We start from the raw sequence: 22330 nt of genomic DNA on the forward strand, positions 1-22330 counted from the left end.
ATAGCTCTCTGGGCGGTGAACAAAGTACAGTAAAATCATAATACAATACCACAGGACATAAAAACAATCAAAAATCAATTACAACAATTTGTATAAATTTAAGTTAAACTAAATTAAAATGCTTCGGTGAAAAGAAAGGTTTTCACTTGGCGCCGAAAAGAAAACAGCGTTGGCGCCAAGCGCACCTCCACGGGGAGACTGTTCCACAATTCGGGGGCCACCACCGAGAAGGCCCTAGAACTTGTCACCACCCTCCAGGCCTCCCTATGAGTCGGGGCCCGGAGGAGGGCCTTCGTTGTGGAACGTAGTGTAGGGGCCGGTTCATATCGGGAGAGGTGTTCCAACAGGTATCGTGGCCCTGCACCGTATAAGGCTTTATAGGTTAATATCAACACTTTGAATCTAGCCCGGAAGCTTATTGGCAGCCAGTGCAAGCGAGCCAGAACAGGTGTTATGTGCTCGGACCGCTTGGTCCTTGTTAGCAGTCTGGCTGCCGCATTTTGCACTAGCTGTAGCTTCCGAACAGTCTTCAAAGGTAGCCCTACATAGAGCGCATTGCAGTAGTCTAAGCGTGAGGTTACTAGAGCATGTACTGATGTAAGGTCCTCTTTACTCAAATAGGGGCGTAGCTGGGCTACCAACCGAAGTTGGTAGAACGCATTCCTTGCCACCGAGGCTACTTGAGCCTCAAGTGAGAGGGAAGAGTCAAAAAGGACTCCCAGACTACGAACCTGCTCCTTTGGGGGGAGTGTAAAACCATCCGATCAGAGAAACCATCCACCAACAGCATCTCAGTCTTGTCTGGATTGAGCTTCAGCTTGTTAACCCTCATCCAGTCCATTGTTGCGGCCAGGCATCGGTTCAGGGCATCGACATCCTCACCTGAAGAAGATGAAAAGGAGAAGTAGAGCTGCGTGTCATCAGCATACTGATGACAACACACTCCAAAACTCCTGATGACCTCACCCAACGGCTTCATGTAGATATTAAAAAGCATGGGGGACAAGACTGATCCCTGCGGGACTCCATATTGGAGGACCCACGGTGTCGAGCAATGTTCCCCAAGCACTACCCTCTGGAGACGGTCCGCCAAGTAGGAGCGAAACTACTGCCAAGCAGTACCTCCGACTCCCAACTCCGCGAGCCTCCCCAGAAGGATACCATGGTCGATGGTATCAAAAGCCGCTGAGAGATCAAGGAGAATCAACAGAGTCACACTCCCTCTCTCTCTCCCGACATAGGTCATCATACAGGGCGACCAAGGCTGTCTCAGTACCAAAACTGGGCCTGAAACCCGACTGAAATGGATCTAGATAATTGGTTTCATCCAATAACGCCTGGAGCTGGTCAGCAACCACTCGTTCCAGGATCTTGCCCAGGAATGGAACATTCGCCACTGGCCTGTAGCTGTTAATATTTTCTGGGTCCAAGGAGGGCTTTTTCAGAAGTGGTCTCACCACTGCCTCTTTTAGACAGCTAGGGACCACTCCCTCTCGTAAGGAGGCATTTATCACTTCCTTGGCCCAACTACCTGTTCCATTCCTGCTAGATTTTATTAGCCAAGAGGGGCAAGGATCCAGTACCGAAGTGGTTGCACGTACCAGTCCAAGCACCTTGTCCACGTCCTCGAGCTGAACTGGCTGAAACTCATCCAATAAAACATGACAAGATTGTGCTCCAGACACCTCACTAGAATCAACTGCTATAACTTGGGAGTCTATGTCCCGACGGATGCATGAGATCTTATTCTGGAAGTGATCGGCAAACTCATTACAGCGGACCACCGATGAGTCTATTGTGTCCTGAGGGCCAGACTGAAGAAGCCCCCGGACAACCCTAAAGAGTTCCGCTGGTCGGCAGAGGGATGACTTAATAGTGGCAGCGAAATGTTGTTTTTTCGCTACCCTCACTGCCCCTACATAGAGCTTGGTCGAAGCACTAACCAGCGCATAATTGCATCCGTCAGGAGTTCGCCTCCATTTCCGCTCAAGCTGCCTCCTATCTTGCTTCATCGCTCTCAACTCTGGAGTATACCAAGGACCTGTATGAGCTCTACACAGGAGAGGGCGCACAGGAGCGATCGTGTCAACGGCCCGGGTCATCTCCGCATTCCACAGATCAACCAGGGCTTCAACAGGAGCACCAGTCCTATCAGCCGGAAAACCCCCCAGAGACCTTTGAAAACCTTCAGGATCCAGTAGTCTCCGTGGGCGGACCAATTTAATAGGTCCCCCACCCTTGCAGCGGGAAGAGGCTACTGAAAGTCTGAACTTCAACAAGCAGTGATCTGTCCATGACAAAGGGATAGATGTAAAACTCCCCACATCCAGATCACTATCCCCATGTCCAGTAGCAAAAACAAGGTCTAGAGTATGCCCCAACACATGTGTTGGACCATTAACATATTGAGACAGCCCCATAGTTGTCATGGAAGCCATGAAGTCCTGAGCTGCCCCAGACAAAGTAGCCTCGGCATGGATGTTGACATCCCCCAGAACTAATAGTCTGGGAGATCCCAGCAATACCTCCGAAACCACTTCCGTCAGCTCAGTTAGGGAAGCCATTGGGCAGCAAGGTGGGCGGTACACCAAAAGCAATCCCAGCCTGTCCCTCTGGCCCAACACAAGGTGCAAACACTCCAGACCCGTAACTGTATGGAGATGGTGCTTGACGAGTGAGATGGAACTCTTATAGACCACAGCAACCCCACCTCCCCGACTCTCAGATCTACCATGGTGCTGAACCAAGTATCCCGGTGGGCAGAGCTGGGAGAGACTAACTCCTCCCTGCTCACCCACCCAGGTCTCGGTTATGCATGCCAGATCGGGTGCCTCGTCCACAATTAAGTCGTGGACGAGGGAGGTTTTATTAAGTACCGATCTGGCATTAAGAAGCATCAACTGGAGATCTGAGAGTTGGCTGAGAGGACAACCAACAACCCTGCGGGTGTGAGAAGGACCGGAACAGGGCACAGTCACGACATGTCTGGGCCGCGTTCCCCTTACCTGGCACATCCTCCTCACAATGCCATACCTCCCTCTGCTCGTCACTACGACAATTGGGGCCCCCTCAAGTCTCCCTGCCTGATGTAGAAGGCTCTCTCCAAAGCACATAATAAAACCCAAATAAACAGCAGTTAAAAATACAAACAACCATATATACAAACATACACACTCACACACAACACACACTCAAATATACAACCACACCATTTAAATTCAGCCAACATGCCAAAACCTAGGCCCGCACACTGTGCACGCAGATGCCGGCTGCAAGATCTCTCTTCTCTCTTCTTCCCACCTAAACAGTCAGATGATGGTAAAGGCAAAAACATGAACCGCAGCGGTACCGATGGAAAGACAAACCACAACTGCCACAAAAACTCCAGCTGCGGCTAGAAACAGAACTGCTGCAGCCACAGGGCGACAGCAGGCCAGGCACAGAGCAGCAGCAGTCTCTATGGGCAAAGCCGCAACGGTGGCAGCGACGGAGAAGCACACCGTAGCAGCAGCAGCAGAGAGGAAAGCAGGCCGCTCAGCGACGACCATCCGCATCCCGAGAAGGCCAGCCAGCAACGATGACAACACAGAACAGCGACAGCAGCCACAGAAGCAGTAACAGCAACGAAGAACACAGCAGCGGCAGCGACAGAGACGACAAAGATGACGACAGCAAGCGACACAAGCGACAGCAGGCAGGCAGGACCCCTCCCAACAGGCAGGACCCATGCCAGCTGCGGCGGGAGAACACAGCCGCAGCGACGACAAGCAACAAGGCACAGGCCAGAGCAGAACCACTGCACAGCCCAGCGGAGCCACAGCAACGCCGGCAAAAGGTAAAGGCCTCAGTCGTCCCCGGCCTCGATTTCCACGTCTCCCGTTCCAACCGTCTCCGTCTACCAACCGCAGGTCACAATCCACAGTTCACCATCCTAACTGGGCAAAGGAGAGTGAATAACACCAAAATATTCACTCGCACACTCGCTCACATGCTCCCTTAACAGCCCGCAAAAATGGCAAAGTTTAAAAGATATTTGAAAGATGTTAAAATAGATGTTAAAATAGATAGGCAGCAGGAGCTCCCAAACAAGCTCCTATACCTAAGCCGCCATTTTAAGACTTTAAAGGAGGATTAGGCAAATTTGTAAAGGATAAAGCCATAATGACTACTGGCCACAGTAGTTCTGTTCTGCCTCTGCTATCAGAGGAAGTATGCCTCTGAATACCAGTTGCTGGGAATCACAAGTGCTGTTGCACTCAGATCCCGCTTTGGAGCTTCCCATGGGCCACTGTGAAAACAGGATGCTTGACTAGGTGGGCCTTTGACTTGATCCAGCAGGGCTCTTCTTTTATGTTCTTAAGTGGCCCAATGTTACCCAGTCAGCTTCATGGAGGACTGGAGATCTGAACCCAGCTTTTCCTGATTCAAGTCAGACACTGTTCAGTACACCACACAAACTTCACAGCTGTCCCAGTACAGACTGAACGATGTAGAGAACTGAAACAAAACAAGGCATTCTCTGACTGCCCCCCCCTCCTGAGACTAAGCAAATCTCACTGCAGGAGAAAATGAGGTACTTTCTTACATTGTATATTCACCAACATAACATCCAAATGTTAGATGGCTTCTTTTTTCCCTTCTGTCTCCTGGGCTGCCTTTCTAATCAAGCAGTGCCCATCAGATTGATGAGAGGCCCCACTCCGCCTGTGGAGGTTACTTGGGGTTACACATTTTGCATTTCTGCCTCCCACACTGGTCTGATTTGATTTGCCATGACACTGAGACCCAGCTCTGCCTGTCATACCTGCAGCACTTCATGTCACAAATGTCACATCCAAAAGCAAATACAGACCCAGAGGTTAATTGGATTACGAAGACAAGTGGGACTTCTTTTAAATTGACACAGGCAGTAACAGTGATGCTCAGAATAGAGCCCAAACCAGAACATTAGGGACCCCAGCAGTGAAGGAAAAATAATTCTGGATAGAGAAAAAATCAGTCATGGTGGGGAAGGGCCATAGCTCAGTGGCAGAGCATCTCATTTGCATCTTCTTTGTATGCAGAAAGTCCCAGGTTCAATCCATGGCATCTCCAGCTAGGGCTGGGAAGAGCCTGGTTGAGACCCCTGGAAAGCTGCTGCCAGCCAGTGTGGACAATATTGAGCTAAATGGACCAGTGATCTGACTCAGTATAAGGATGAATGAATTCAGTATTCATTCAAGCAGGACTGAACTGTGATGCACAAGGAGGAGGGCATTGTGGGAGATGCCATTCAAATAGCAGCAGGAATGAGGGTTGGTCCCCTCCTCATCCATGTGTCCTGCAGAAGGAGCAGGAATAAAAGATCTAAAGTGATATCACATGTAGACTATTTTTTTTAAAAAAAGATCTTCTTTGCCCATTGTCTGAGCTCAACTATGGACAGTAGCTGAGCAAGAGGGATGAGCTTGAGACAGTAAATAATGCTGTCCCAGCATGAGTAGGCAGTCTTTATAGTCCTTCCTAGTTAAAAGGAGCCAATAGACAGCTTGTGTTAGTGAAGTCATTTTGAAGCCCACAAAACCTTTACCAACCTGGGACTGCTCCAAACAGTATTTCTGATGGCTTACTACAGGAGCAGCAGCATCTAGGGCTGTAGGCTCCCAGTTCTAATAGCAGCAGCTCCTGCGCCTATTGTTGTGGGACAAATCTCAGACAGAGGCACTGATGCAGAGAAGCCATCTCTGGTGAGGTTACAAGGTGGCCATTGGGTTCTCCTGGCTCTGATTACAGCTCATCCTAAGCAGAATCAGTCAAGAAGCCCCTTGAAGAGGGAGGTCCCATGGCAAGTCTCAGAGATTCTTGCAATAGCAAAGGATCTAAGCCACCATTTTAGGACATCTTGAGACTTATTATTATACTAGCAGGGTAGGATGAAAACTTACCATTAGCAACCGCAACAACACTTAAAGGATAGGATGAGCTCTGGCTGTTGCTGAAGCAAAATCAGGTCTGTTCAATATCTAGGGCTGACTACTTCTCATTCCTACTAGTCTACCTCCTTGCTGGATGTTGCGGCCCTCTCTCCATTCATACCACCCCAGTGGAGCTATACTGTCTCTTCATTGTTTCTTGGAGCTGTGGTCTTCCTCCTGCATCCCAGCTCCTGTGCCCTAGGTCCAGGACTTCTACACTACAATCTAGTATGGTTATAGTGCATGTTTACTCAAAAATTAAACTCCCTCTGTATTCGATGGGGCTTACTCCCTAATGGGTTTGGGATTGTAGCCTAACGGTGGACTGCAAAGCACAGCTTAAATGAATATGAGTTTTTGAAAATGCTCTTCTGCTTAAACAGTAAATCTCCCTGTTTTTTAAATGCCTAATAGATGATGGAAAATATCTCCAACCTGCTATTGATTTCTGATGAGGAACCAGCTAACCATAACAGATGAGAACACCGTGCCAGCTGGGGATGAATAACAAATATTAGTCCTGAAATCCCATGTATGCCCACTGAAATGAATTGTTACCATATAATCTAGCAGCCATCTCCAAGTCCCATTTAGCCCAGAGGGGGTCCTTTAGGGAACTTACTGCATGACAGCAGCTTGAAGTGATTTTTACAGTGGCAGTTGTGTTGGTCTGTTGCAGCAAAGAGCAAAACAAAAACACCAAAGAGCAATCATGGCAGGTGAGGTGAGGCACCGGTGCTTGCTGGGGCCATGATGCGGCAGGACAGGGGAAGCACTGGCTTGGCTGACACCCTGTGCCATCCCAGCAAGGAGCAACACTGTCACGGCTAGCAGGGCAGAACAGCAGCGCTGCCCCACCTCAGACAGTACAGTGCAGGCAGTGATGATTATGTAATTAACAGCAGTAATTCACAAAACATTTGTGACAATGCAGATGTCCTGGCTTTGATAAGCCAAATAACACATATAATGTGCTAAATCTCCTTTGTCTCAGTTCAGTCCACAAGTGGAAGCATTGAACCTCTTTATCTATTGTAAGTGGGGATGAGTGAATCTGTCAATTTTGACTTCGCTTACTTTTTCATTTTTCCCAGTCTTAAATTCAGTTCTCCACATTTCCTGTAAGTGTGCATTTTTTAAAAAAAGCCGTCATACAAATTTGTCAGCATTTTTGTGCAAATTCCTCCTGCCATATACATTTGTGTGCAATTTTGCCTAATATACACATTTTTTGCAAAGCAGTTTCCCCTAATACAGTGGTTCCCAAACTTTTTTTCCCATGGACTGCTTGAAAATTGCTGAGGGTCATAGTGGACTATTTAATTATTCTTCTGCCTGCTGTAGCAACTGTAATCCCACAGAATTCAAACTGTAATATAATAAAATACAATTTAGGAAATTAAGCTATAAAAATACAATGAAAAATCAAGAAGAATATTCAGTGCAATGGATGCTCCATCTCTCATCTTCAACCACAAATTTCACAGACATGCCATGTACTATCTGAATTAAGCTCACGGACCACAGTTTGGGGACCCTTGCCCCAATACAGTGAATTTATGTATGTTATTTTCACTAATATATGCATTTGTATGTACACTTTACCCTAGTATATGCATTTTTACACATTACTTAGCGAGAGAACTGTATTGCAAAATTCAGAGAAGTGTGCATTTTGAAGGATGACTGTGTTTCAGTTCTTGTACTCTTTCAGAAAATGTGGTCCACCTTTAAATGTGAACTGATTCAAATTTCTCGACATCCCTAATTGTAATTCATTGGTTTCACATTGCAGACTACCTTAGGATTTCCTGTGCTCCAAGATGGGCTCTCTAATGTGACTTATAGAGTGTCCTGGGTGTATCAAAGATGTACAGAGCGATTGGTTTGCCACACCATAGGCTTGCAAATCAAGTTAGTCCTTTATCTGAGGCTTGATAACTTGTTGCATTTCTTGCTTCGGTTTCTTATAGATGCACCTGAGAAGTAGGGTAGAACAGAGGAAAAAAAGATGATCTTGCACAGTATAACAAATGAAACCCATTTATTCCCCTTGTAAGGAGTCAATGACTTTTGGTTTGTGACAACTACTTTTTAATTGCTTATCAGTCATTTTTTTTAAAAAAAAGTGCATTCACAAGTTGATGAAGAACTTTTAAATGTATAGTTCTTAATTTGCTTCTTTTTGCTGCTCAGCTTTCCTAGTGCAAATATGAGACTACAACTCCCATAATCCTTGAGCATTGGCCACACTGGCTTGGGCTTCAGTCCAGCAACATCTGAAGGGCTGTGGGACCACTGCTCTATTGTTCTATTCTATTCTATATATATTTTATCTCGCCCTTCCTCCTGAAGGAGCCCAGGATAGCAAACATAAACAAAACCATTTAACAACAAGAAGAAAAAATACTAAAAACAGGTTAAAACATTCCAAAACACAATTATATATTTTTTTAAAAAGTTAAAAATATTGTAAAACACAGTTTAAAATATTCTAAAGCACAGCTTAAAAATATTACTTCATCAGTGATCTTCAGGTTGCTAAGCAAAGTCCTCTTCAGCCATCAAATGACTTGGTAAACAAGAATGTTTTCAAATTTCTCCTGAAAGTTAGTAGTGAGAGACAGATGCACCTCACTGGGGAGGGCATTCAACAAATGGGGAGTCACCAGTGAAAAGGCCCTGGTGGGCAGAGCTCAGTGGCAGCACCACCAACAAGGCCTCACCTGCTAATTGTAGGTTCTGCAATTGTTGATACTGGGAAAGGCACTCTTTTACTTGGGTCCCAAGCCATTTTGGGCCTTATATGCTAGTTTTAGTACCTTGAATTGGGCCCAGTAGCTCACTGGTAGCCAGTGTAGCATTTTCAGACTGGTGATATATAATTTTTCATTTTTCTGGACACTTTGGCACCACATAACATTTTATCCTCAAAGATCTATAACTAGGGTTGCCAGGTCCTTGGCCTGAGACTGATCCTGTAACTTTAGGAGAAGAGAAAGTCAGCCAAGTGCAGGTGTTCTTGCAACTCTGTTATGGGAAAAACCACAAGGTAGAATTCTCTCTCCCCCCTCCACAACTTTTAAAGATACAGCAGACCGCTTGGTTGCCAGGCCCGGCCTCCAAGAGGTCTTCTGTATCTTTAAAAGTTGTGCAGGGGGAAGGGAGAATTCCACCTTGTGGGTTTTCCTATTACAGCGTTGCAAGAACACCTGCACTTGGCTGACTTTCTCTTCTCCTAAAGTTACAGGATCAGTCTCAGGCCAAGGACCTGGCAACCCTATCTATAACTGCCACCTTGGCAGCAGCATTTGTTTATTAGCAGCTGACGAAGGCAGAATCCAAAACATTTGCTAGTAAAATAAAAGCCTCTGTTTTGTTAATCACAATTATGTGTGCATATATGTCTGTCTGTCTGTCTGTCTGTATATGTATATATAAGCATGATTTTCTTGTTTTCCACATCCATCATATATGGCTTCAAGTAGGGATGGGTGAGAAATTCAATTCACATTTAAAGCTGAATCTATCAAATTTGCACTTTCTGAAATAAAATACAGCCACCCATAGAAATTTGCACTTATTCGAATTTTGCAATGCAGTTTGCCAACCAAATAATGTGTACAAAAATGAATTTGTTAGGGGAACGTGTGCATAAAAATTAACACACGAGTCAAAACAACATACAAAAATGTATTAAATGACAAGAAATGGCTTGCAAAAATGTGTGCATTAATCAAAACTGCCTACAAAAATGTGTTTAGAAAAAATTCACACCAAAATGCTGGAGAATTTTCATGAGAATTTTTTTAAAAAATGCAACTTTCTGTAGAAATTTGGAGAACTAAATTTAAGATTAGAGAAATGAGAAACTGAGAGAACCATCCCTAGCTTCAACACACAAAACAGCCACAAGGGTCCAGTCATGTCTGGCACCAGCCCTTCATGGACTTCCTATTTTTGGATCATTTCAGTGTTCAAGTTTTTGAGTTTGTAATTAGTTCTTAATTAGAAAGATTATGGAGATGTTCCGTTTTGTAGAGGAGTTACCACATCACTCTACCTCAAAAGTTAGGTAGGAAAGTAAATTACCCTCCTCCCCCATACACAATGATGGATAGATTGATCTATTTGCATTATATGTAAGTTTAGCATCTATCCATCCATAAGTTTGTTCAGTCCCATTTTCTGCAGATTTTAAAACACACCCATCCACCCACCCAAAATTGCATTTGAACATTTTTATACACCTTTCTCCCTGAAACACACATTTCATAAAGGTTTTGTACATATTTTTGCCACCCTGAGCTCCTTTGAGAGGAAGGGTGAAATATAAATTCTATCAATAATAATATATTTTGTATGCATGTTACTGTATACATGTTTACCCCTAAATATGCATTTTGTATGCTTTTCTATGCATTTCCATATAAAATAAACATTTCTGTACACATTTTTCATGTGTAACATGGCAAACTGCAACTGAGGTTGGTTTGCTTTAGAATATGGACTGAATTAAATTCTCCTCCACCCGTAGGTTTATGTCAATGCTGCAGTTAGGCCATATTGTGTTAAAAACTGGAGTCTTTTTGAAATCTGACTATTTCAGAAAGATCTTTCCATTAGTAAGGAAGACGTTTTAGCTGACACATTGGTTGTACATTTGCTTGACTGGACCAGCTTTTCATGGTTACTCTCTGCTATCTGGGACACAGTTTGGACTTTATCCTCAAAGAAAGATATAGATAATTTTATCTGTACATATATTTTATTCTTTTGGTGAGGAGTAGCATTGTTCAATAGGAGTGTGCAGTTATGAAAAAAATAGTTGCAGGATTAGAAATGGTTGGGTTGTTTCTAAATCTCGCATGTTCTCCAAGTCTGAGTTCTATAGAATAATCTTATTCTAATTATGTTAATGAAAGAGATTGATCAAGGGCCCCTGCTTATGTCTCATTGGCAATAAATTGTACGAAAGAGTCAGACCTTCTAGCCATAGGGAGCATGGATTGGAGTTAATTAAGGAGCATTAGTGATACTCTTATTAATAGAAGGTGATAGTTATCACCCTAGAATCCCCTTCCATAATGTTCTATGCTATGATTTCAGTCAGCGGTTAATCAACCTCTGAGGTAAGTATAGCTTAAGATAACATCATTAACAATGATGTATGTTAAAGATGTGGCATTAATGCTTTTCCTCTAAGGGTCACATATCTCTAGGTGCCCACAAGGAGAGAGAAATCACGAAGGAACAAAAATATAAATGGTGACCTGTGGGGAAGATTTCTTTCATGTGAAGTTTGGAAACTTTGCAGTTTAGGGTGGAACTGCACATTATACAGCCACAAGAGTGGCTGTATACTATAGCCAGCGGGGATTTTTCTCATTCCGCAATGTTAAATTGAAAATAGCCCCCATGCCATTCTGAGGCTTCCCATAAGCTCATTTCAAAACAAAACCTTACAAAACTTATAGTCCTGAACTCAGAAACGCTTGCTTAACAACCCTGTCAATTTTCATGGTGATACACAAAACAGTCAGAGAGAATAGACAGTTCAAAGTCTACAAAAAGAGAAAAAAACCTCAGAGCCCTTTCGGACTTTTTTCTCTGAGAGTTCTCATAATCTGTTGAAATTCATTAAAAATCAGCCATGTTCACAGAGTACCTGTAATCCTAATACTGACGTTGCCCCATACTCTGACCTTCATCTACTGCAGTTTAAAAGTTGAAAAAATGCGTGGCTGAGTTTTAATTAATTTAAGAAATTTTGGCTGGGACCCTATGATAACATGGAGCATGCTCAGTAAGAACCAACTGTCAGTGTTCTAAAAGCCTCCCAGCTGCTGGGCTTGGCTAATCAGGGGGCCACACCCACACCAGACTTTGATTTCACTTGAGACAGTCATGGCTTCCCTCAGGGAAGTGTAGTTTATGAAGGGTGCTGAGAGTTGCTTGGATTCCACTTTAGCCTCATGCCAGCCAGGCCTCTGCTTTTCCCGGCTCCATCACAAATTCATTCAATGAGTCATGGAGACATATACAACAAAGTGTAACAGCTGCACAGAAACATCCATGATTATGATACAACTATGTTATTTTTTCTGGTGATTTATCTCTATAGGCTTCTCAATGCAGAGCAATATTCTTTGCTCTGATCTGGACCTTTTACCAAGCTACTTCTTACAAAAAAGCTCCTGCTGGGATAAAGGGCGGGATATAAATCAAATAATAAACAAACAAATAAATAAATAAGTCATGTATAGTCCAGTGTGATGGGCTTGGGTCAAACCTCTTCCACATCAAGTTCCACAAGTAATAGGTTTTGTAAGCAGCTGATTCTACCTTGCAACCATTGTATTGCTCCAAGAACCTTTAGAACACTGTCTGCATCCTGCCTCAGGTATCAGCAACAGTCAATATTACATGTGCCCTCCACTCCAAAATGGAGTTTTGTACCGTGGATATTTTGATCAGTTTCTACATTCTGCATTGTTTCATATGGTTTTGGTCAAGTTTAAAAGATACAGTGCCTGGCTTCTACATGTAAGCACCTTACCACATAGACTGTCAGAAATTATGCATGCTCCCAGACCCTTTGGCGTGGCCTTCTCATCAGACTGTTAGAAACCTTTCAAGTTTTGGCGGTGGTGATGATGGTGGACAAGCTTCAGTCCTTAAATATGGGAATCTAATTCAATTACATTACATTGCATCTGAATGATCTTGATGCAACTTGAAGCAGCCATGTCCTATAAAGGGATCATGAAATGATGTGCTGGAGAGAGCCGTATGAGCAAATCTACCACAGTGCTCACTGCCATATAAAATGGGAGAAGCTTGCTAACCAATGGGAAAGAAATAGCCAGGGCATTTTTTTTGCCATTTACATGAGTTACCAAAAGAGCACAGGGCAAAGTCCTTCCACTTCCCACAGTCATTTTTTTATTTTTTAAGCTATGTACATCTGTTTCACTTCCTTGTCAGTTTCTGATGTGCTCAACCACAAGTCTTTTTGTTGTTGCATATTCTTCTCTGTTGGCCACTCTACCCCTCTTGCTGTAGGAATGATTTCTAGATACATTTGTTATAGTGCTGCTGAGAATTCTGATAGTTCTGCTGCCTCTGTCCATCTGAGTGTTTATATCCTGGCAGGTGTTGGGCCAGTGCTCCTAGTACCTCCCCAACACTACACCAATGCATTTCTGGCCCAGCCATGTTTACATCTGACTGGGATGGGTACAATGAGGAATAGATATGGGAGTCACCTGTTGTCAACTCCCAACTCAAGGATTTAACATTGATGGAGATTTACTGATGATAGCCTCATGATATAGCAGGGGAACCATGTCATTACTAGAAATGGCAACATTGTATTTTATATGAACAGTAACCAGTAAATGATGAATTATCTGCATGTGCCTATCAGCAAAACATCATGCGTATATGTATTTATCTGCATATATACAGGAAGCTCACAGACTGTAGTAACAGAATGAGCAGCGACTGTCATAAATGCAGACACATCATATATAACCTGTCATAAGGGACAATTTCTGAAAGCTGGCTGCAACTGCTCTGTGACAGAGAATTTCAGCAGAGTCCTCCAAACTATATAGGAATTTGAAAGGGAGATGCCGATTGGATCAGATGTTTAGAATTGTTTTAATGAGCAAGGACCAGTGTAGCAGGAAGGATTTGTTTGCTGTGAAGTAAGAACCAGTCTAGAATTGACAAAATGGTTTGCAATCTGACATAGAAGCATATTGCTGTATTTTTAAGAAGGGTCAGGGTTTAGAAGGGTCACGAGCTAGAGGGAGCCCCAGCTGATGAAGCGTCAAGGCCCCAGCTGACAAAGCGTCAAGGCGAGTTAAGCAGCAGAGCGAAAAGAGGGTAAGTAGCTCCCATTTATTCCATTATTTAATTGAAGTAAAACAGCTCAGAGCAATAAGTAATAAGGGCAGCCCAAGGTCACCCTGAGCTAGGAGCCAAATCCTGAAAGAACCTATATCTTAGGAGACAGATCCTAGGAGAAGGAAGCCCATAGAAAGCTAGTTTTCAACACCACCCTAGCAGGAAAGCTTCAGGGGACACTGTAAACAAGGCTAAATTCCAGTCGGAGAGAAGGGGGAAAAGGAAACTCCACCGACACATACAGGGAGAGAGTCAGCTCAGTCCTTGCTAAAAAGGGCAGCTTCAGCCTTCCTGAAACACAACCACAAGCTCTGTTTCCCTAGGTTAAAGAAAGGTCAGGCTGTTCTAGGTGGGAAAACAACAAACACAAAAGACTTGCCTGGAAGGCGCAGCCCCTTGATTAGATTAAAAGCAGCCAAAAGCTTAAACAGCCCCGCCCCTCGCTCAGGAAGGAAGGAAGCCTGAGAGAATACTAAAGAGTTAAGCCCCAGCTGATAGCCATCAGCCTCAAGTAACACATCATTGGCTGGCAGCAGTAGCTGGGAGGAACCAGCCACACATATAAAGTCAGAGCACCCTAGCGAGGGAGCCTGCTCCACGAGCTAGAGGGAGCCCCAGCTGACGAAGCGTCAAGGCGAGTTAAGCAGCAGAGCGAGTTCGGCAGCAGGGCGAGGAGGCCAGGGCCCCCCACTCTGCCCGTCTGTTCCCTGACCTCAACTAAACCGCAGTCTCCAACCCATTAACGTAATAAACCTTAAACAAAACTATGCAGGTAAGAAGCCAGCAGGGGTGTGGGGGCTTTCCAGTGTTTTGCACCGCCTGCAGCATGTATGACTATCTGCCTGTTGGACAGAAGTTGTGGGTGTGCTCTCGGTGCAATGAGCTCCTGGCTCTCCGGGAACGACTTCATTTCCTTGAGGCCAAGGTGGTGGACCTGGAAAATCTGAGAGAGGCAGAGAGGTGTGTGGAGGAGGCCTTCAGGGACGTTATAGCTGTGTCCCACTCCAACGATGATAGCTCTCCTGCTATCATGGAGAACGATGGTCTCGGGGAAGGAGAGCATCCAGCTGAGGAAGAGGGAAACGATCCCTTAGAAGGGACCCATTCCTTGGGGGATGAGCAGCTATCCTCTCGTGCCGAGGATATATCTCCAGGGGGTGGAGGGATCCTTGTAGTGGGTGATTCGATCATTAGGAACATAGACAGTGGGGTGTGTGATGGGCGTGTAGACCGCAAGGTGTTTTGCCTGCCTGGTGCGAAGGTTGCGGATATCGCCCGTCGTTTAGATAGTTTGGTAGACAGTGCTGGGAAGGAGTCAGTGGTCGTGGTGCACGTTGGCACCAACGACATGGGGAAATGCAGCCGTGAGGTCCTGGAAGCAAAATTTAGGTTGCTAGGTAGGATGCTGAAAGCCAGGACCTCCAAGGTGGCTTTCTCTGAAATGCTACCAGTTCCACGCGCAGGACCAGCCAGACAGGCCCAGCTTCGCAGTCTCAATGCGTGGATGAGACGATGGTGTCGGGTGGAAGGGTTTGGATTTGTTAGGCACTGGGGAACATTTTGGGACAAGCTGGGCCTGTACAAAAGGGACGGGCTCCACTTGAACCAGAATGGAACCAGACTGCTGGCACTTAAAATTAAAAAGGTGGCAGAGCAGCTTTTAAACTGACTGAGGGGGGAAACCCGACAGGAGCTGAGAAAGGTCCGGTTCGGAATAAACCTCCCCCCTGGGATAAAAACCAAAGAAATGATGAAATTTTAAAAGGGGTAGGCCTAGAAGTAGGCATTGTGAGAGCAGGGGCACAGGATATAAATTCAGAAGAGCAAAATTACCACAGTGCCAAAGACACTTGAAGAGAGACACTGCTTACAAGTGCCTGTACGCTAATGCTAGGAGCCTCCGAACCAAGATGGGAGAACTGGAGTGCTTGGTCTTAGAGAAGAGCATTGATATAGTGAGCATAACGGAGACCTGGTGGAATGGAGAAAACCAGTGGGATACGGTTATCCCTGGATATAAACTATATCGGAAGGACAGGAAAGGACGTATTGGTGGCGGAGTCGCTCTATACGTGAAAGAAGGCATTGAATCCAGCAAGCTCGAAACCCCAAAAGAGGCAGACTCCTCCACAGAATCGTTGTGGGTGGTGATACCGTGCCCCAGGAGGGACTTAATACTGGGAACGATCTATCGTCCCCCTGATCAAAATGCTCAGGGAGACCTGGAGATGAGATATGAAATTGAGGAAGCATCCAAACTAGGAAATGTGGTAGTAATGGGTGACTTCAACTACCCGGACATAGACTGGCTGCATATGTGTTCCAGTCATGACAAAGAAGCAAAGTTTCTAGATATTCTAAATGACTATTCCCTAGATCAGTTGGTCATGGAACCAACCAGAGGGACGGCAACCCTGGACTTAATCCTCAGTGGGGACCGGGACCTGGTGCGAGATGTAAGTGTTGTTGAACCGATTGGGAGCAGTGACCACAGTGCTATTAAATTAAACATACATGTAACTGGCCAATTGCCACGAAAATCCAACACGGTCACATTTGACTCCAAAAGAGGAAACTTCACAAAAATGAGGGGATTGGTAAAAAGAAAGCTGAAAAACAAAGTCCAGAGGGTCACATCACTCGAAAATGCTTGGAAGTTGTTTAAAAACACTATATTAGAAGCTCAACTGGAGTGCATACCGCAGATCAGAAAAGGTACCGCCAGGGCCAAGAAGATGCCAGCATGGTTAACGAGCAAAGTCAAGGAAGCACTTAGAGGCAAAAAGTCTTCCTTCAGAAAATGGAAGTCTTGTCCAAATGAAGAAAATAAAAAAGAACACAAACTCTGGCAAAAGAAATGCAAGAAGACAATAAGGGATGCTAAAAAAGAATTTGAGGAGCACATTGCTAAGAACATAAGAACCAACAACAAAAAATTCTATAAATACATTCAAAGCAGGAGACCATCTAGGGAGACAATTGGACCCTTGGATGATAAGGGAGTCAAAGGTGTCCTAAAGAACGATAAGGAGATTGCAGAGAAGCTAAATGAATTCTTTGCATCTGTCTTCACAGTGGAAGATATAGGGCAGATCCCTGAACCTGAACTAACATTTGCAGGAAGGGATTCTGAGGAACTGAGACAAATAGTGGTAACGAGAGAGGAAGTTCTAAGCTTAATGGACAATATAAAAACTGACAAATCACCGGGCCCGGATGGCATCCACCCGAGAGTTCTCAAAGAACTCAAAGGTGAAATTGCTGATCTGCTAACTAAAATATGTAACTTGTCCCTCGGGTCCTCCTCCGTGCCTGAGGACTGGAAAGTGGCAAATGTAACGCCAATCTTCAAAAAGGGATCCAGAGGGGATCCCGGAAATTACAGGCCAGTTAGCTTAACTTCTGTCCCTGGAAAACTGGTAGAAAGTATGATTAAAGCTAGATTAACTAAGCACATAGAAGAACAAGCCTTGCTGAAGCAGAGCCAGCATGGCTTCTGCAAGGGAAAGTCCTGTCTCAGTAACCTATTAGAATTCTTTGAGAGTGTCAACAAGCATATAGATAGAGGTGATCCAGTGGACATAGTGTACTTAGACTTTCAAAAAGCGTTTGACAAGGTACCTCACCAAAGGCTTCTGAGGAAGCTTAGCAGTCATGGAATAAGAGGAGAGGTCCTCTTGTGGATAAGGAATTGGTTAAGAAGCAGAAAGCAGAGAGTAGGAATAAACGGACAGTTCTCCCAATGGAGGGCTGTAGAAAGTGGAGTCCCTCAAGGATCGGTATTGGGACCTGTACTTTTCAACTTGTTCATTAATGACCTAGAATTAGGAGTGAGCAGTGAAGTGGCCAAGTTTGCTGACGACACTAAATTGTTCAGGGTTGTTAAAACAAAAAGGGATTGCGAAGAGCTCCAAAAAGATCTCTCCAAACTGAGTGAATGGGCGGAAAAATGGCAAATGCAATTCAATATAAACAAGTGTAAAATTATGCATATTGGAGCAAAAAATCTTAATTTCACATATACGCTCATGGGGTCTGAACTGGCGGTGACCGACCAGGAGAGAGACCTCGGGGTTGTGGTGGACAGCACGATGAAAATGTCGACCCAGTGTGCGGCAGCTGTGAAAAAGGCAAATTCCATGCTAGCGATGATTAGGAAAGGTATTGAAAATAAAACAGCCAATATCATAATGCCATTGTATAAATCTATGGTGCGGCCGCATTTGGAATACTGTGTACAGTTCTGGTCGCCTCATCTCAGAAAGGATATTATAGAGTTGGAAAAGGTTCAGAAGAGGGCAACCAGAATGATCAAGGGGATGGAGCGACTCCCTTACGAGGAAAGGTTGCAGCATTTGGGGCTTTTTAGTTTAGAGAAAAGGTGGGTCAGAGGAGACATGATAGAAGTGTATAAAATTATGCATGGCATTGAGAAAGTGGATAGAGAAAAGTTCTTCTCCCTCTCTCATAATACTAGAACTCGTGGACATTCAAAGAAGCTGAATGTTGGAAGATTCAGGACAGACAAAAGGAAGTACTTCTTTACTCAGCGCATAGTTAAACTATGGAATTTGCTCCCACAAGATGCAGTAATGGCCACCAGCTTGGATGGCTTTAAAAGAAGATTAGACAAATTCATGGAGGACAGGGCTATCAATGGCTACTAGCCATGATGGCTGTGCTGTGCCACCCTAGTCAGAGGCAGCATGCTTCTGAAAACCAGTTGCCGGAAGCCTCGGGAGGGGAGAGTGTTCTTGCACTCGGGTCCTGCTTGCGGGCTTCCCCCAGGCACCTGGTTGGCCACTGTGAGAACAGGATGCTGGACTAGATGGGCCACTGGCCTGATCCAGCAGGCTCTTCTTATGTTCTTATGTTCTTATCTGTGGTGCCTCCACCTTTGCAAAACTATATGGGTGGTCAAACTATACCTATAATGATTTTTAAACATACCAGAAAGATTGGAACTTGGCTGTTATGTACAGTAGCATGGCTTTAACAAACCATACAACAGAGAATGGTTTGACAAGCGCAACGTCTCCAGAAGAGCATTTTACCTGTAAATAACATTGCTGCTACACTGGAACAGTGAAGCCATTCATCAATCCCAGTAAAGGAGAAAACTCATTTTTTCCTCACAATATTTTACAAATTGCACAGCACTATAGGTTTGGTTGATGCAATCAGTTGGTCTTGCAACAAAATTATACATAGGCCAGTGCAACATTTAAAAAACAAACCAAAAGGAGAACATCTAAGTAGCATAATGATTTGTTATGCCTTCATTTGCTAATAATGATTTGTTATTAACAAATTACATGAAGGCACCAGTGGCTAGGTGCTGGTTGGTGTTCTCATATCAGTAAAGACCTCCCCCTTTCCCTGAGCTATTAAGAAATCTAGGAAACAGAAGATAACTTTGTTTTCAAACTGTGGAGTATGTGGACTGTTGGGAGGTAGCTGGGTTGTAAACATGGGGGAGGGCCTCAAAGAGATGTCATGCAGCTGTTAAAACACCAAGTCAGCCCCCACCTATAATCATAATTATAATAATATAAACTGTATATTCCACACTTCCTCCCAGTAGGAGCCCAGGGCAGCATTCAAGGTGATAAGTAGGACAGAGGCAAGAGGTGGTAGCAGCAATGCAGCAGCAGTAAATGATGGTGATTTAGAGAAAGTCTTACCACAATCTCAGCAAGGGAAGCTGAGAAGAGACAGACTTAAGCTGGGGCTGGCTAAAATAGAGAACTGTAAGTGGAGCCACTACGTAGATGTTGGCACTGGAGATGTCCGAGGTAGAGGGGAAAGGGGCTGTAGAACTTTGGGGAGTGATTAATGGTTACAATTAAGCCTCCCAGGAATGTTATGATGAGAAGAGTCCCAGACCTTCTTAACAAAGGAATAAGGCACTCACCAAGCCACGTCTGCAAAACTGTATAGACCGGGGCTCAGAATCCTGTTAAGTTGCTGCGTCTTTCTTGGTTAGAACTTAGGACATGAATCATCAGAATGCAGATTTTAACATTTACAAGGTCTTAAGTGACTAAGGAGAGAGATGGAGTCAGCACTTAAAACAAATATTTATTTCAGCAGTATGAGGCCAGGTCTTCCAAGGAATTCATATTATCAATATTGTAAGGCTTCAAGTGTTCATAGACAATGTGCACTATACATATTAAGCAACTGTTGAGCCTGAAATACAAAAATCAACATTGCATTGCATTTTTATGTCCAATCTTCCATGTAGATGCTAGCATTTTGCCAGCTCCCTCTGTTTGTCTTTCCTTAAAGATTTTGCATTGCTCGCTTCATTTAAAAGTTCTGGGTCTTTGGATTTTCATGTAGAAGTCCTAGATCTTTGTGTGTGTAGGTTTCAGTCATAATCATGTGACATCATAGTCTTGGGCTACAATTCTATATATTGTTATGGGGTTTGGGTGGTGAGATGGATGATTTATATGAATCCCCTTGCTAGCCTCTGATTTGGGATCTGCAAAGGAATAAACCTATTCTATTAGTCAGACAAGTCTCCTTTATTGATCTAATAGAGTGGTCAGGTGGGCTAATGGGTCTGTCAAGTGCCCATTAACTGGAGAATGGGACAGGGAGATCTTATTGTTATTGAAACTCTTCAGGAGAGTCCCCCCTTCCTGGGGCCAAAGAGAGGCTTGTGTTTTTAGCTAGTCTGAGGAAAGGCTGGGAACTGGAGAGACACAGAGAGGCTGGCTCCCTGCATCATGGCTTTCAGGTGCCTTCTATAAGCCTGATCAAAAGGCAAGATCTATTGGACTGCTAATGGTTTAAACCCCTCCATCTTAAGCTCAGGTTGGAATGTGTGTAAATAAACCATATTTCATAAATACACCCTTGGCTCCACTGACCTTCTTTCCAAGGAAACCAACCCTGGGTAAGTGCAAAGACCCCTGGAGATCTCCCACCACTTGACTTACCTGGGAGTAAGCTCCATTGATCTCAGCAGGACTTACTTCTGAGTAGACATGCCTAGGATTGCCTATTAAGGCTGTATATACAAGCTCTGCAAAATTTGCAACCAACCAAGCTAAACATAGCCTGCCTAATATGTACTGTGGCCTGCAAGATGCATGCCATTTCCTCTTCTGTTTTTGAAGTTGGCTGTAGTCCATGAACTCTTACACTATAATACATTTATTAGTCTTTGACTCTGTTAGGTATAATTTTATTGCTAGACCCCAAAAGTTGTTTAGAGATGCTAAGTTGTAGTCAGAGCCAGTTTCGTTTCTTTCCCATGAGAAATAACACCCATAGGCGCCTCTCTGGCTGGAATAATAATATCTTGGAAAGAAGATAAAGTGTACCCCCTCTGGAATATTGTTATTGTCTCTTGTCTTGGTTTACTTTATACACCCTCTACACTGTAACTTTATGTCATACCCAGCACAAAGAACGAAGTCTTCCCAAATACCTTCCTTATTTATAAGTTTTACGTCACACAGCTGAGTAAATATCTTACAAACCCCATGTTTATCAAGCACCAAGTGTCAATCTAACTCCGTTCCTCGCTTTTTCTCAGTTCTTATCTCAAGTTAAGTTTTCTAAGATTGACAAGTTTATAAACTCTTTACCAATTCCTCGCTTTTTATGAAATGAGTAATGTAACAAGATAAGAAACTGCGCTTGCTTTATCTCTGTAATGCTGTATTCCTTTGTATTCCTTTGTTATGATATTATACTTTGTTTTGCTTATAAAACCTATATAAATCAGGCTTCAATGAATAAACTTTGTTCCCTGACCTGACAGACTCCTGTCTGTACAGAGCAGGGATCCCTCTTGATCAAGCAGAAATTGTGTGTGTCTATTTTATGTCTATTTTATGTTTATTGGTATCTGGCTGGACTCCTGAAACAGGTAAATTACTTTGCTAAAGCTTGCACTCCTATTCAGGGTTGAGGAGTGCACTAGCTCACCCTTCTTGGGGAGGGGGCTTAAATTTGAACCCAACAACTCTTTGGATTGTATCCAATAGAATTGTCCCATTTGTGCAAGGACTTCCACTTGTGCAACGCAACTGACCCTCTCTCCACCTTGTGCTCCCTCAAATGTGTTCTATCCTCAGGAGCAGATTTGGGGTGTATGTGCAGGGAGAGGAGAGGAAGGAGAAGTTCTATTGCACAAATGGAAGTCCTTGCATGAACGGAATGATTTTGTTGGATACATCCCTTTGTAATTTTCAACACAAACACAGTTATCCTGATTACATAGACAAAATCTAAAACAGACTCTTAATCAGAAGTCTCTGATTATAAAAGGATGTCCTGTATGCATTTGTTTTTTATCCAGATAACCATGGCTCTACCAAAGAATAGCAACATTGCCTATGGATTCTGTGGGGCAGGAGTTTTGAGGGAAGCCAAAAGATATGGCTAATTAGAAAAGCAAAGAAAACAAGCCCCTTGCATTTTTTGTGCATCCCAAGATTGTC

Source organism: Rhineura floridana, chromosome 4 (assembly GCF_030035675.1).
Source record: "Rhineura floridana isolate rRhiFlo1 chromosome 4, rRhiFlo1.hap2, whole genome shotgun sequence".
In the NCBI taxonomy this organism is placed as follows: Eukaryota; Metazoa; Chordata; class Lepidosauria; order Squamata; family Rhineuridae; genus Rhineura; species Rhineura floridana.